Source organism: Ischnura elegans, chromosome 3, assembly GCF_921293095.1.
Source record: "Ischnura elegans chromosome 3, ioIscEleg1.1, whole genome shotgun sequence".
Lineage (NCBI taxonomy): Eukaryota > Metazoa > Arthropoda > Insecta > Odonata > Coenagrionidae > Ischnura > Ischnura elegans.
The window spans coordinates 68,761,323-68,774,096 of record NC_060248.1 but is presented as its reverse complement, the minus strand read 5'-3'; the positions used below and the strand labels follow the sequence as shown (position 1 = coordinate 68,774,096).

The 12,774-nt window shown below is 36.7% G+C and overlaps 1 protein-coding gene across 2 annotated transcripts in view; it reads right to left on the bottom strand.

Annotated features, from left to right (window-relative positions):
- LOC124155987 overlaps positions 1 to 12,774 on the bottom strand; it is a 74,414-nt gene that overhangs the window by 15,839 nt on the left and 45,801 nt on the right. The gene's annotated exons all lie outside the window — the stretch shown is intronic.

Genomic DNA, 12,774 nt, shown 5'->3' with positions numbered 1-12,774 from the left:
ATTATTTACATATAAGTCCTGAAGAGGTCCCCGGCAGAGGGGAAGAAACGTTGACTTTAAAGCCACAAGACGCGGGTTTACCCATAAGCTTTATTTCAATTTCATGTAAAATATTTATAAGAATTCGCAGTAACTTCAATGAATCTTAATCCTAGGATTAATATGATTTAGTGCTTTTTTCTTATCTCAAGGTAGTTCGTAATTTTATCTTGGTCTTCTTTGAGATACTCTGTCATCAATTTTTCTTACCATTTAGTCTCCCTAGTAATTACTGTGCCTCATAACATATCCATTCCACTGAGTCTATCTTAGCATATGGTGCACCACAGTTTCCTTTCTTTCCACATCAATTGATACATGTACTCGTTTCTCACCATTACCGTTCATTCAATCATCAATATCCTCCATCAGCATTACAGCCAGAAATATGGTGAGAATGTAATTTGCAAGCAGTGATAAAATTATATCCATCAGACCTTTTATCGTGGGCTCAGACTCATATGACTCAATTTTAGCTCGAGTAGTCTGCATGCAGGTAGTATTGCTTTCTTGTTATAGTGCAGATTTTTCCAAAGGAATATTTTAAAATTTAATTCAATTATACTACAAGGGTATGAGGAATCACAAGTCAATTTCAAGAACGGTATATTTTGCTCCACATACGTTTTTAACTGTACTCAGGATGCGTGAACGTTACTATGATACAAAAATTGACGCCGATATGTGCTTGTGAAGTTGGGTTAACTGGAAATGAAAATTTTGCTTGGCTTGATGAACACAGGTATATATAAAATACAGGTGAAAGTGACAACATCTGGACTTATAACCTGCGAAAATTCCCATAAATAGAGTATATTTTAAGCGAGAATAGACATATACGAGGCTTCAGACCAAAGTAAGGAGACAAGTCTGCCAGCTTCATCCGGTTTCCCATGAGAGGTCTACTGTTTCGCCTCTCTCCTCAGATTTCGTATTAAAAATCCTACGAAACAAATGAATTCATTTTTACAAACTAATATTTTACGATAAAGTAGCGAGTTCTTAAGACCGGAAGCGAAGAGGAGACTAGAATAAAAAATAATAAGAACATAATAGAAAAAATAACATGAAAATATCTCGTATCCTGCAAGATATGCAATTAATTTAACACAAGTGTATGCAGTTTCCTATAACCTATAGGATGTCGATGCTTGAGTATGACTCTTATTTCTCCTGCGTAACGTTGAAAAATTGAATCATGGAAGGTTGAACCGCGATAATCTTTATTCTTGACTGCAATAGAATATGCATTTTTATTTTGGAAAAAACTTCATAGTTTAGCAAGGTTGGATACATATTTGCAAAGTTATATTGCCTCAAATAAGGATTTTTCAATGCTCAATGATCTCTCAAAAATAATTATCTTTTATCAAATTTAATCCACTATGCAGCCATTAGAGATGAATAGATTATATTGATAGTAAATCACACTGAAAAAATAAAGATCTGTTGAATATTGAAATAAATAGTAAATATTGTTTTTGCGCTTTTCACGTATGTTTACTAAAGTGGAAATGAATTAGCAAATTTTAATAAAAGTAAATCACTATAATTGATATTTAGTTTTTTTACACTTTTCATTTTTATCTCATTTTACACTCTAATTTTTCTCCTTCTAATTAAGGGACTAATAATTGAAAGTAGGTACAATTTAAATATTTTTGCTTAACATGCTTAAGCGAGGCAACATGAAATGAAAATGAAATTTAATCGAGATACCATCACTGTTTTGCGGCTCAAACATAATATATTTTGGAAATAACACAATCTATTTGAACTTCACCAACATTAAGAGGCTTAAAAAGAAATTATCTACCATTCAAAATTCGTTAGATATGTAAATAAATGAGGGTTTCATCCTAATCTATTTTCTGATCGTTTGGGCAAGATATTATTATCGTCATAACATAAGTAAAACATCATCGGTCTCTTGGTTTCCGAGTTTAGATTACAATTGAGCCTGAAAGTCTTTTCTCGCCGACTATTATGTTCCCTTGATCTCGGGTCAGTAAAGGGGAACGGTTGAAAAAGGAAAAAGAGACAAGGAAAAAAGTTTCATTATTCAAATTGTTTCCTTGCTCGAAAAATGCTCAATCCATTCAAGATAATCCATCACAGTAGGCTCTGAAATGCATGGAGAGAAAGATATATCTCTGAGACGCGGTTTACCCCTCCACTCCAGTTTTATTTACTATATCTCCTCTTCCCTTTACTTCCTTACCCTTTCTTCTTTCACCTATCACGTATCTTTGGCGGATGCGGAAGGGAAAATATCTTGAGTTTCCTTCACTCTCTCTTAGCGATGAAAACTCGACGACCTGTTCGTGCTCGGAGGTAAACGAAAAATAATAGCAAATGAGTTTGAGTACGCAGGAAAATAAGAAGCATTTCATAAATTAAATAAAGATATTGTTCTATTATATAAAACGACCGATCTCAAAAAAGCTTTCAATAGACTTCTTGCTATAACAGCTTATTTGATTTTATAAAATACTCGAATAAAATTTTGGAGTTGAATACATAAGAAAATATTTACCATTACTTAAAAGAGATAAGGCTATTGCCTGAAATATAAAAAAGACTGAAAAGTTAAAAAAAGTTTCCCGTAAAAATGTTGCTATAACACCAAAACTTGCTTGGTTATCTAAAATACCTGGTTGAAAGGCCTTACGTGTACGTAAAAGGCCTTAGAAATTTGGCTAAATGTATATTTTAACAGGGACTTCCTTTGTTAAATATTGATGTTAAATGTCAACGTTTAAAATTTGATCAATATAATGGACGGATTGGTGAAATGTGAAGGTGTACGTCATTTTCAGCCACGAATGTATCTTCAGATATCACTGTTGTATTTAAATACTCACCAGAAGTACAATGATTTTATATTAGACAATAGAACTTGATAAAATAATTTTTCGTAAACAAGGTGAATGAAGATATGGGATTGTGGGCGAAACTATGTTTTACTGAGAGTACTAAATGTTATTATCTGTTCACTTTATCTTTGCGGGTGAGCTGGTGTGGCTTAACCGAGTTGGGGTGAGAGGAGGGAAAGTTTATCTACTCGTGACTTTCCCTCTGCCAATCAGCAGACAGTAGGCGTGGTCTAGCACTTCGGAACGTCAGTCGCTCTCAGACCTCCGTCGTGTCAACTTCGTGAATCTGCTAGCTGTGTTGCCAAATCCTTTTCCCTTGCACTCCCCGTTTTTAAGAATGTTACGCCTATGTATGCCTTTCACCAGCGGTCTCGCATTTAGCGGACAATATCCTGGCTTCTGAGATGGGATTATTCTCAATACATTGTATGCATTGTTTCGCCGCCGGGCCCAAAATATCTGTGGCCACGTGTGAGTCACACCTTTTCAGTGAGACACAAGGGCGGCTATGTACATTTGGCAACGTTAAGGTCGCTCCTGCTCTCTCTCTCTCGGTACTACCCCTTCCCCTTCAGCGAGGCCCTCCGAGAGTGTCCGGGATCTCACGAAAGTTGACCCGCAGAGATAAAATGAACAGATAATAGTTATTATTTATATCCACGCAAATTAAATAACAGCAGGTGTATAATCACAAGTGTGCTTAGCGACAACATATTCTCCTATACATTAGTGAAGGAACAAAGTCTGCTGCAACCCCCACCGATTCAAATCAATACCCGTTCTTCTGAACTTCAAACGGGACCAAACCCTTACTGCACACCAAAATATCTATATCTATCTTCCTCTTTAAGTACCTCTCTCCCACAAGATTTCGAGATGGATATATATGCTCAAAGTTATCAGAATTTGGAATGGCGAACACTATTGCACAGGCTAAGTAGGCGGTCATTTTTAAACCGTTTGCTAAAAAAGTCCCATTTCTTTGAACTCGTGAGCAAAAGGATTATACTTTCCTCTCTTTTTTCGATGAGGGAGTGTGAGATAGACTGTATGCCTTAAGAGCCCAAGCGGTTTTAGTAAGCTCCATTGGAATAGATACTTAAGGTGGTAAACGGGTTAGTTGAGATGGAAGGGAAAGGAAGAGATAGTAAGTAGTTAGGGATTTCTGGAGGGATTGATTTTGGGAAGTAAATCACCCCGCTTAAAAGCGAAACGTGCCGGAAGTTGATAATGGCAAGGGCTAGGGCTTTAAGAGGAGAGATAAAGTTTTAAAAGAAGGTGGAAGGATGAAGACGGGTTAAAGAGATGGCGTAGGGAAAATGAAGAAGAAAAAGACTGTAAGAAAGAGACTTACGGAGGGAGAAAATAATAGAACCTATACGATTCGATGGTCGCGAAGAACTTTGGGCAGCCTCTTTAGAATCTCTTGTACACAAAAAATCTCCCAATCCCTTCCCATTCTCTAGATTGACGAAATGGCCAATCGAGTATCCATAAAACATGACGCATACATGGGCTTGACTCTCAGTTTTCTTCAGCTACCAAATCAACTCTGCCAGCTTCAAAGTGAAATTGATTATAGATATGAAATTTTCACTCATATTAGCGATAATTTAATGAGGAAATGGAGAGTCCCCGTAAAATAATTTGTACTTATTTAGAATCGAAGTTGACTCTTTATATGAGATAAATTCATTTTAAGATACTTTCCATACATGCTATCCGAAAATTGTATTTTCCTGTACTTAAAGTTATCCATGGTTAGATATTATCCTAGTTGACATCATCACATACATTATGATATTGTAAATAATTTACGATGGCATCCAAAAATCAACTGTTGATATTAATAAAAATATACATTAATTTATTTACAATAGTTTTAGAATCATTGAGAAAACTAAGGTCAAAAAGGATCCTTTGCGTAATGGTGTTATGATATGCTCAATAAAATTTTATGGGCAATAAAAAAGATAGTTAAGCTGCAGTTAGCCGAAATATATTTTACCGTGGAAACGAGCTAAAATAGTAGTCATCATAGCGGTAGAATATAGAAGCAAAGAAAACGAGAAAAAGTGACTGCAAACAGTGAAGGAAAGGGAAAGTGAGCCCACAAGAGAATCCAAGCGGAAGAAAAACGACTATCAAGCAGAGGCAGCAGAATCTATGGAGCGGATTAGATAAGCGGGTGATTACGGGATCATGGGGTTGGACACGGAAGAGGTGACGCGAAATATGGAATAAATGAAGAAATATGGGTGAGCAGGGATGAGAGCTTTCGAGTAGACTTTGACATGAATTTAGGAGTAGGGTGCGAGAAGGATTTTTAACTTTATCGTGAGACTGTTAAGGGAAACAAGCGTTTCACAGAGCAAGAAAAGACAGCACAGCGAAATGAAGTGAAATCGTCCCAAGTTTCCGAAGGAGTAACCCATATCATAAGTCATGAAATAGTTTATAGACGTGAATACCAACTTCTCTCCCATTAAGGATCAAATTGCCATGTCAGACCAGAAGTTTGGTTTGAAGTTGAATAATGGGACTCCAGCACTTTCAGGATTAATTATTAATCGATAGAGAATTCATTATAATGAGCATTGAGCTAACATAATATAATTTACATGTCAGGCTCCACTATTTTTGCTGGTAGCAAAATGCTGTTTTTAATGACGCAAATAATAGTAATTATATCCTAAACATTTTTCAATTTCTTACAATTTTTCCACAAATGGGATTTATTGGCGACAGTAAAAACATTTTCACCCCAAAAAAGGTTGAGTCACTCTATTAATTTTAATTACCAACTTGTAAGTAAATTTGTTAGTTGCATGATATTGTTAGGACTCTGGCTAAATACTATCGCAAAAAATCATAAATAGAATGTAAGTTAAAGTTACTTAGCGTTATGCAAAATATGCGCATCTTTAAAAAAATACTACAAGACACTAAATAGATGAGGAGAGAGAAGGAGAAGCAGGACAAAGAAAAGGAAGGTGTAACGTTCGACGTTTGTTTTGATCCAAATCATCTTTATTTTATTTAATATATATTTTTCATATCTTAAAGATATTTTTCTTAAAGTATCTATAAATTAAATAAATTTGACATAATAAAAAATTGATATTTAATAATTCAAAAGTTTTACTATGTTCCTTAATGTGTTTACGATTTTTATATCTCTCTTTTTATCTAATGTCTTTTATAGGGAGAGTATGAACGCAGCAATGCCTGGTACTAAGAATTGATATTCAAGGCAGGAGTGCATTTGGCAGGATTATGACGGCATGAATGATTTGAATGTTTTTATAAAACACAGGGAGAACGGAAAGGAGTTTGGAAAGAAGGGGGCTCTCTGTTAGTCCTTCGTCCCTTCCATGCTATCGAGGGCTGAATAAGTTAAGGCCTATATCCCGTTTCACGATCAAATGTGTCCCAAACAAGTTGGTTTTTTTATGACTTACCCATTATGCGGTCGTGAATACAACGATCCCTGAATAGTATGAATCCAAGGAAACTTCTTTCATGACTATGGAAAAATGATGGTAGTAATAACTTGCAAGAGAACTCTTCCCAAGAATCCCCAACGAAATGAAGATACAGTAAAATTGAGCAAACATCGTTTCTCCGGAGAATCATCACATACTTATACTGTGTTTTAATCCATTTGAATACCGTGCAGAATGCAAAGCAACAAGCCGGAGGCCAATTTCTGGGTCAGTGTAAGGATATGAAAGCAGCGAACATAAAATTTGTTTTATTATTGAAAGTTGCCTTAAAAAAATTCAACAAGAAAATAAATTTACTCTAGCGGAAAAAATATGGCAGTTAGGAATAGAAAAACCAACTATTATTCATTTCAACGCAAGAAAAGTTTACTTGGTGGTAAGTGAAAACATTCAGATAATAATTGGATAGTCGGTGGCAGAATTTAATACATTCAAAAGTTTTAGATTCTGCAACTATGCAATCACAACTGTGATCCAATTTCGTAACAAATAATGAAAGAGCAGTTAGTGTAAAAAAGTATTTCAAACAAAACTTAAAATAGAAATTATAAAAATTTAACGAAGCTTTACAGCAAAATCAGGAAAACTAAGCGTTTAAATAGAATCAAAACTCGTGCATAATAAAAAACTGAAGTAAGCAAGCCAGAGGGAGGTGAGCAACAGAAAAGAATACCTAACATAATATTGAAATAGTTAAGACAAATAATTTATTTTTTGGTAATGAACACTTTATCACTGGTTTACCAATGTATTTGATAAATAGGCGGTGATGGGCGGCGGTATTTAACAAATTGGTGGTGTATCTTTCATGACGAAGCGTCTAGGGGAAGAGAAAAGTATGCTTGAACAAACAACAGTTGGAAAGTGGGAGGAAGGAATTGGGAGGGGGAAGGCCGGATCGCGAGGAATTTTGATTTACAAACGGATCGTGTTGGCCAGATCTCTTTCGTGGGAAAGAAATGGCGGGGCATTAGAGGTTGTGGGATGGACGGGAGGCGGTTAAGGGGCGTGCCGGGCCAGTGAGCCTCGGGGAATGACTCCCCGAGCTCACAGGGGCGTAATGGATGGCTCTTACCCCTCGCCCTTCCCCGAACCTTCGCACCATTCGGCGCTGGGTGAGAGGAAAGGGGTTCAAGGGCGCGCACCCCCATGGCCGAAAGCGTGGAGCTCCCAAAGTAATAGCAGCGATCGGACTTTACTTGGAAAGTATCAGTGTATCAGTGAATGGAAATAAAGTTATATTATTAATTAATCATTCATCCATTTACCTTGCAACATGTTCGCCAGTTTTATTAAAATAATATTTATTTATTTAATAATATTTATTTAATTTACAAAAAATATATTGTTTGTTTGACACTATTGTAATAATGTATTATCACCTTAGATTCGTGTAATTAGTCTGTTATATCACAGTGTGATTTTTTTCTTTTGCTGAAAATATTGTTTTGCCGAATTGTTTTCATGCTATGGGTTATCTGCACAGGGTGCATTTATCTGAAATTCTATGTATTTATTTCTTTCCTTCCATGAATGTACCAATGCTGAAAATGTAAAAACTTGTAATTTTATTTTCTCATGGACCTCAGTGCTCACGAAAATAAACGAAATTATTGTTATTATCATAGTTTGCTGTTAAGGCATGTACACGTGTGTAACTCTCTGTATAATGAGCAATGTCTTCAAGAGTATGCTAAACAAAATAAATGGATATAGTAGAGTAGCATAACACATAAAGCGAATAAAAGTTTGCAAATAGACGAAGGTAGAAAGTGAATATTAAGCATATTTTAAATGGGCTTGGCGAAGACTGCGCACCCTTAACGTGATTTGTTTAATTGTGAAATTAGAAAACTTCAAAAAAGGTTAAAAATGAAAAAAACAACCTCATTTGGCAGTCTGCATTACCAAAAATTCAACATTAAAATGAATTATAATATGTAATGAATTCACAAATATAACCTTTTCAAAGTCCGAGACAGGAAAATCCAAAAAAATCAATGTAAGTTAAAAAATAATCGATTCGATTGACTTGCCAATCACCTGCGTGGAGAAAAATAGGTGTGAATCTTCTAAGGGCTAGACTAAGAGTGTATTATAGCTACTCTTATGCTACATCTTATGCATAAATGCTACTCTTAGCACTCGGCAGCTTAGTGTCTATTCTCCTCTCCTTAGATGATGAAAAAAATAGAAAAACCTATTTCGGTAAAAATGATTTTTTCCAGATTCAATTGACATTTGGATTTTCCTGCCTACGGAAAAATTTCTTAGGCCAATTGGAAGCTCAACTTAATTATCCTCCTGATAACGTAAAGTACACCGATGCTAAAGTTGAGCTACGAAAGGGGTATTGCATTGTTCTGCTGTGACACTCTCCGCCGAGGTACATGCATAGTGAGCCCCCGTTAAGGCCCGTGGGAGTGAAGCAGTCCGGGACATGGCCGTCTGGGTGGGGGCTAGGCTGTTGAGACCGGAGCAACTCACTGGGGCATGGAGTCGCGGTAGGGATGACGGGAGCACGTAGTCTCCCTGATATCCCGTGTTCCTCGAGGGGATTTGCGGCTATAACGGAATAAACAGTCCCTCCATTGAGGGGTACCATCAAAATCTATTTTGCTGATTCCCCATGCCTCCCGTTCAGGAACTCTCCAGATTCGAAACCAGCGATTTTTAAACATAATGTTTGACCAGAAACGCTAAATATTATAGATGGCTACGTTGGTGTCAGAAATTTCTCTTTTTACTCTCCAATTCCTTTGCACATTATTCGTATTTTTTGCGACCACGGTTACAAATCAATGCGTAGTTGCCAAGGTCGCTCAATAATTTGATAAGGAAGTGGTACCTTAAGTTGTCCTTACCTTACCTGGAAACCTTAAATTGAGATTATCGTCCCAAGCATTAGTACAAAAGTTCAGTAAAATATACAATTATCTGTATAGTATTCCAAATATAAATAAAGACATAGAGATGGTTCATATTAGTAAGAAATGCATGAAGAATTTAAAGATGAAGAGGATCCATCCTGAAATATCAGGTTAAAAGGTTTGTGGATTAAATATTTTGGGAGAATAAAATGGCCTTAAGAGCGATCAACCACAATGGTTACGAGGAAAGAATATGAAAAATATGGCGGTATTTACGAATGTATTAGGGTGCATTCTGTGCTGCGATAAGCAAAGTACATGCGTAAAATGAATGGTGGAGGCTGATACTTTGCGAAAGTTCATTTAAGTATATGAAGTAAAGTATACTTTGCACTTTTTCACATTAAATATTAATTTAAAAATTAGTCAACATGTTTCACTGAACTGCAGCATCATCAGGACTGAGTCACTGAAACCTTATGATGCTACAGTGCAGTGAAATAGGTCAACTAATTTTTAAATAAATATTTATGCATAATGAAATAATTTATAATAAAAAGCAAAACATCTGTACTCCATATCCCAAAATGAACACGCAAAATATTCTATATATATAAAAGAGGATTGTTGTTTGTCTTTCCGCTATGCGTGTCCATTCAGCAGCACGGATTGGGACGAATGTTAGTAAGTAGGTGAATCATATGCTTCCAAATCCCGAAGTACTACTTTTGGTTGCGTCTGACGCGTCCTATGCGTAGTTTCCTCATAAATGTTTGTTACGTCACCCTATACAAATTCTTGAGGTTTGGCATCCTATCGGGTAGGCACATCTCTTAACACGCTCAAAGAGGGGAAAAAAACCATATATGGTTATGAAATCTAAGTTCCAAGTTCCCCACTTCTCTGGGTACTATCCTTCCCGAGCAACGCCGGATAGCCTGCTAGTAACCATAAATCCAAAAACTACGCTACTTTTGTCGCATATTTGGGAAGGATAAACTTGAGTCATGTGGGATCAACATCAGCTTGATTGAGGAAACGACGTCAAAAACATGAGTGAAGTTGACAAGCGGCTGAAAGAGGGATGTTGGGGATGTTATGGAGTACATAAGGGAGGGAGGAATCGAGGGGAAATGAATAGTCGGGAGGTTGGAGGATATGGATGGAGGCATAAGAGAGATTCTTGAGGGCCCGAGGTTTTGCGGGGAAATCTGAAAGGGAAGGGGCGAAGGATGAGCGATGATAACGCGTTAAGTCTGGAGAGGAGAAAGTGGACGAGAGTAGACGGCCAAGGGTGAGTATTGGCGGCGAGAAAGTTTTACGGAGGCTAGAACCTACCATTTCTTCTCTTCTCAAACCCTTTTTCTTCCTTCCTCTCCCTCTGTATATATATATATATAGCCTTCCCCTCTAAGCTATCGAGCTCCGATCCTATATGCCGCTCCATTTTACGAATTGATGTCACTTACTCGTGGTCGGATGCTCGCTTTCATTTACCACGGTGGTCGAGGACGTCGAACAAGAAGATGGGTGGAGTGGAGAGTGATTTTTTTTTTCGAAGGTTCAGCCCGTAAACGAAAAATAAAGAAATTTGGTGTTTTTTTTATTTAATATTCGTCTCGCCCGTCCAATCTCGTATCGGAAGTTGTGAAAAGACTGCATATTTTCACCATACGCGTGTGATTGGTTCACTGAAAACATGCCGCGGAAAGAAGTGCCGTTGCAATGAATGTTCTTTTTACACCATCGTTCCGTGACATTATATGTTTGTATACTTAGTTCCATCACATTTTTTCTTAAATAAAAGGCCTAAAATATTCCAGCAACTCGATTTTTGGGAAAAATAACATTTTCTGTCGTACTTCATGTTTAAAGTGAGCAAAGAATTGACTCAAAGTTGCATTTTTGGGGACATGGTAATCTTTGAAGTCGATTTTATTGTGGTAAAATAAAAATGTATAACGCTGATAATATAATATATGCTGGGAGAAAACTTAGAGATTTAATTCCGCGAAGTGATACATGATTAAATTTTAATAATGAGTGGTGATACTGGTATCTAGGGACGCGTTTTCACATAATTAGCAATACAGGTGCATTTATCCCCGTAAAAAATAAGAGTTTTTATTTGTCAAAAATCTTCATACCATCATGTAAGGAATGAATGACCCATGCCTCCACTGAGTCCCGCATGTTACTCTGAGTTCAATGAGATTGCTTTCCAACCACAGACTCGAGCAACACTCTGGAATCTCGATGCAATCTATTCTACCGGAGACACCTGGACACTTATCCGCCTCCGGCTCGGTGTATTATGCGGGAAAATGTGCATTTGTGATACCTTTCCAAAGTAGCGCCATGCTAAAGTTAAATCTCCATTCTCGGGGTCGTTTTAGGTCAGTAGTTTCACTCAGCTCAGCCGGTAGACACAATTAATCACTCTAAATCGCGTATTTGATGATCCTTCATTCTAATCAACACCCTGCGGTTAAAATAAAAAGCATGACCCAAATACTTTCCTCTGAAATCAAAACGCTACAGCGCTGAAGAAAGAGGAATTAACGGTTGTTATACCGCGAAAGGTGATAAAATTATCTAATCAACTATCATCACTAATTCTTTCCGATGAGTTTCCGCTAAAATTCTCAGAGTGTGTTATAATGTTACACTCAAATAAGTCCATGAATGGAAGAGCAAGAGGTGAGATGATATAAATTTACAAATTGAGTATTGAAAGAAAAAATTTAGTCGATGGTTGTGGATTGAGAACGAGCCAAGATAAATGCTGGAACACTCAAAATCATTACTGAGTTGGGAACATGGCCATTAGCCTTGGCATTAGTGACTAATAATAATGGGTATCTACTTATTGGTGTTTTTGAGCTCTAAATCTCCTATTACTCCGCACTGAATTCAACTTCCGTGTTGGTTCTAATTCCATGGCCGAGACTCGCTTGAACCACTTAATTTGTCACATCACTCCGCTACTTGCAGCGCGAAACGGAAACACTACAAAGTGGCCGCGTAAAAAGGGCACCACAATTTTTTAAATATTTCGTCCCTCTGTGGTGAACTTGTGTTCAAGGAATTATTTTAAGAAGATACGAATCGTTAAGTTCTATCCAAGTCAACCTAATTATATATGACTGCGTGTAATATCTTTTGTGATATTTATCTTAGAGGCCTTTCATCGGAATTTTAAGGACAATTCTGCGGCGAGCGGACACTGTTACGTGTCAATGAAATTAAAAAAATATTAAATGAATATTGCTCATGCAAAATTTTTAACATGTAGACGGCGGTGTACAGTATTTTCAACCAATAAACACTGAGAAGAATTGAGGGCGTTAGTATATTGTCCATAATAGATTTAAGCATTCTAAATTGGCATAAAATTAATTACTTTAATTTTTTAGCTAAGCCAATTATTTTCTTTCTCGTTGTAAGAGCTTTAAAATATTTCATTTTGAATATTTATGTTAT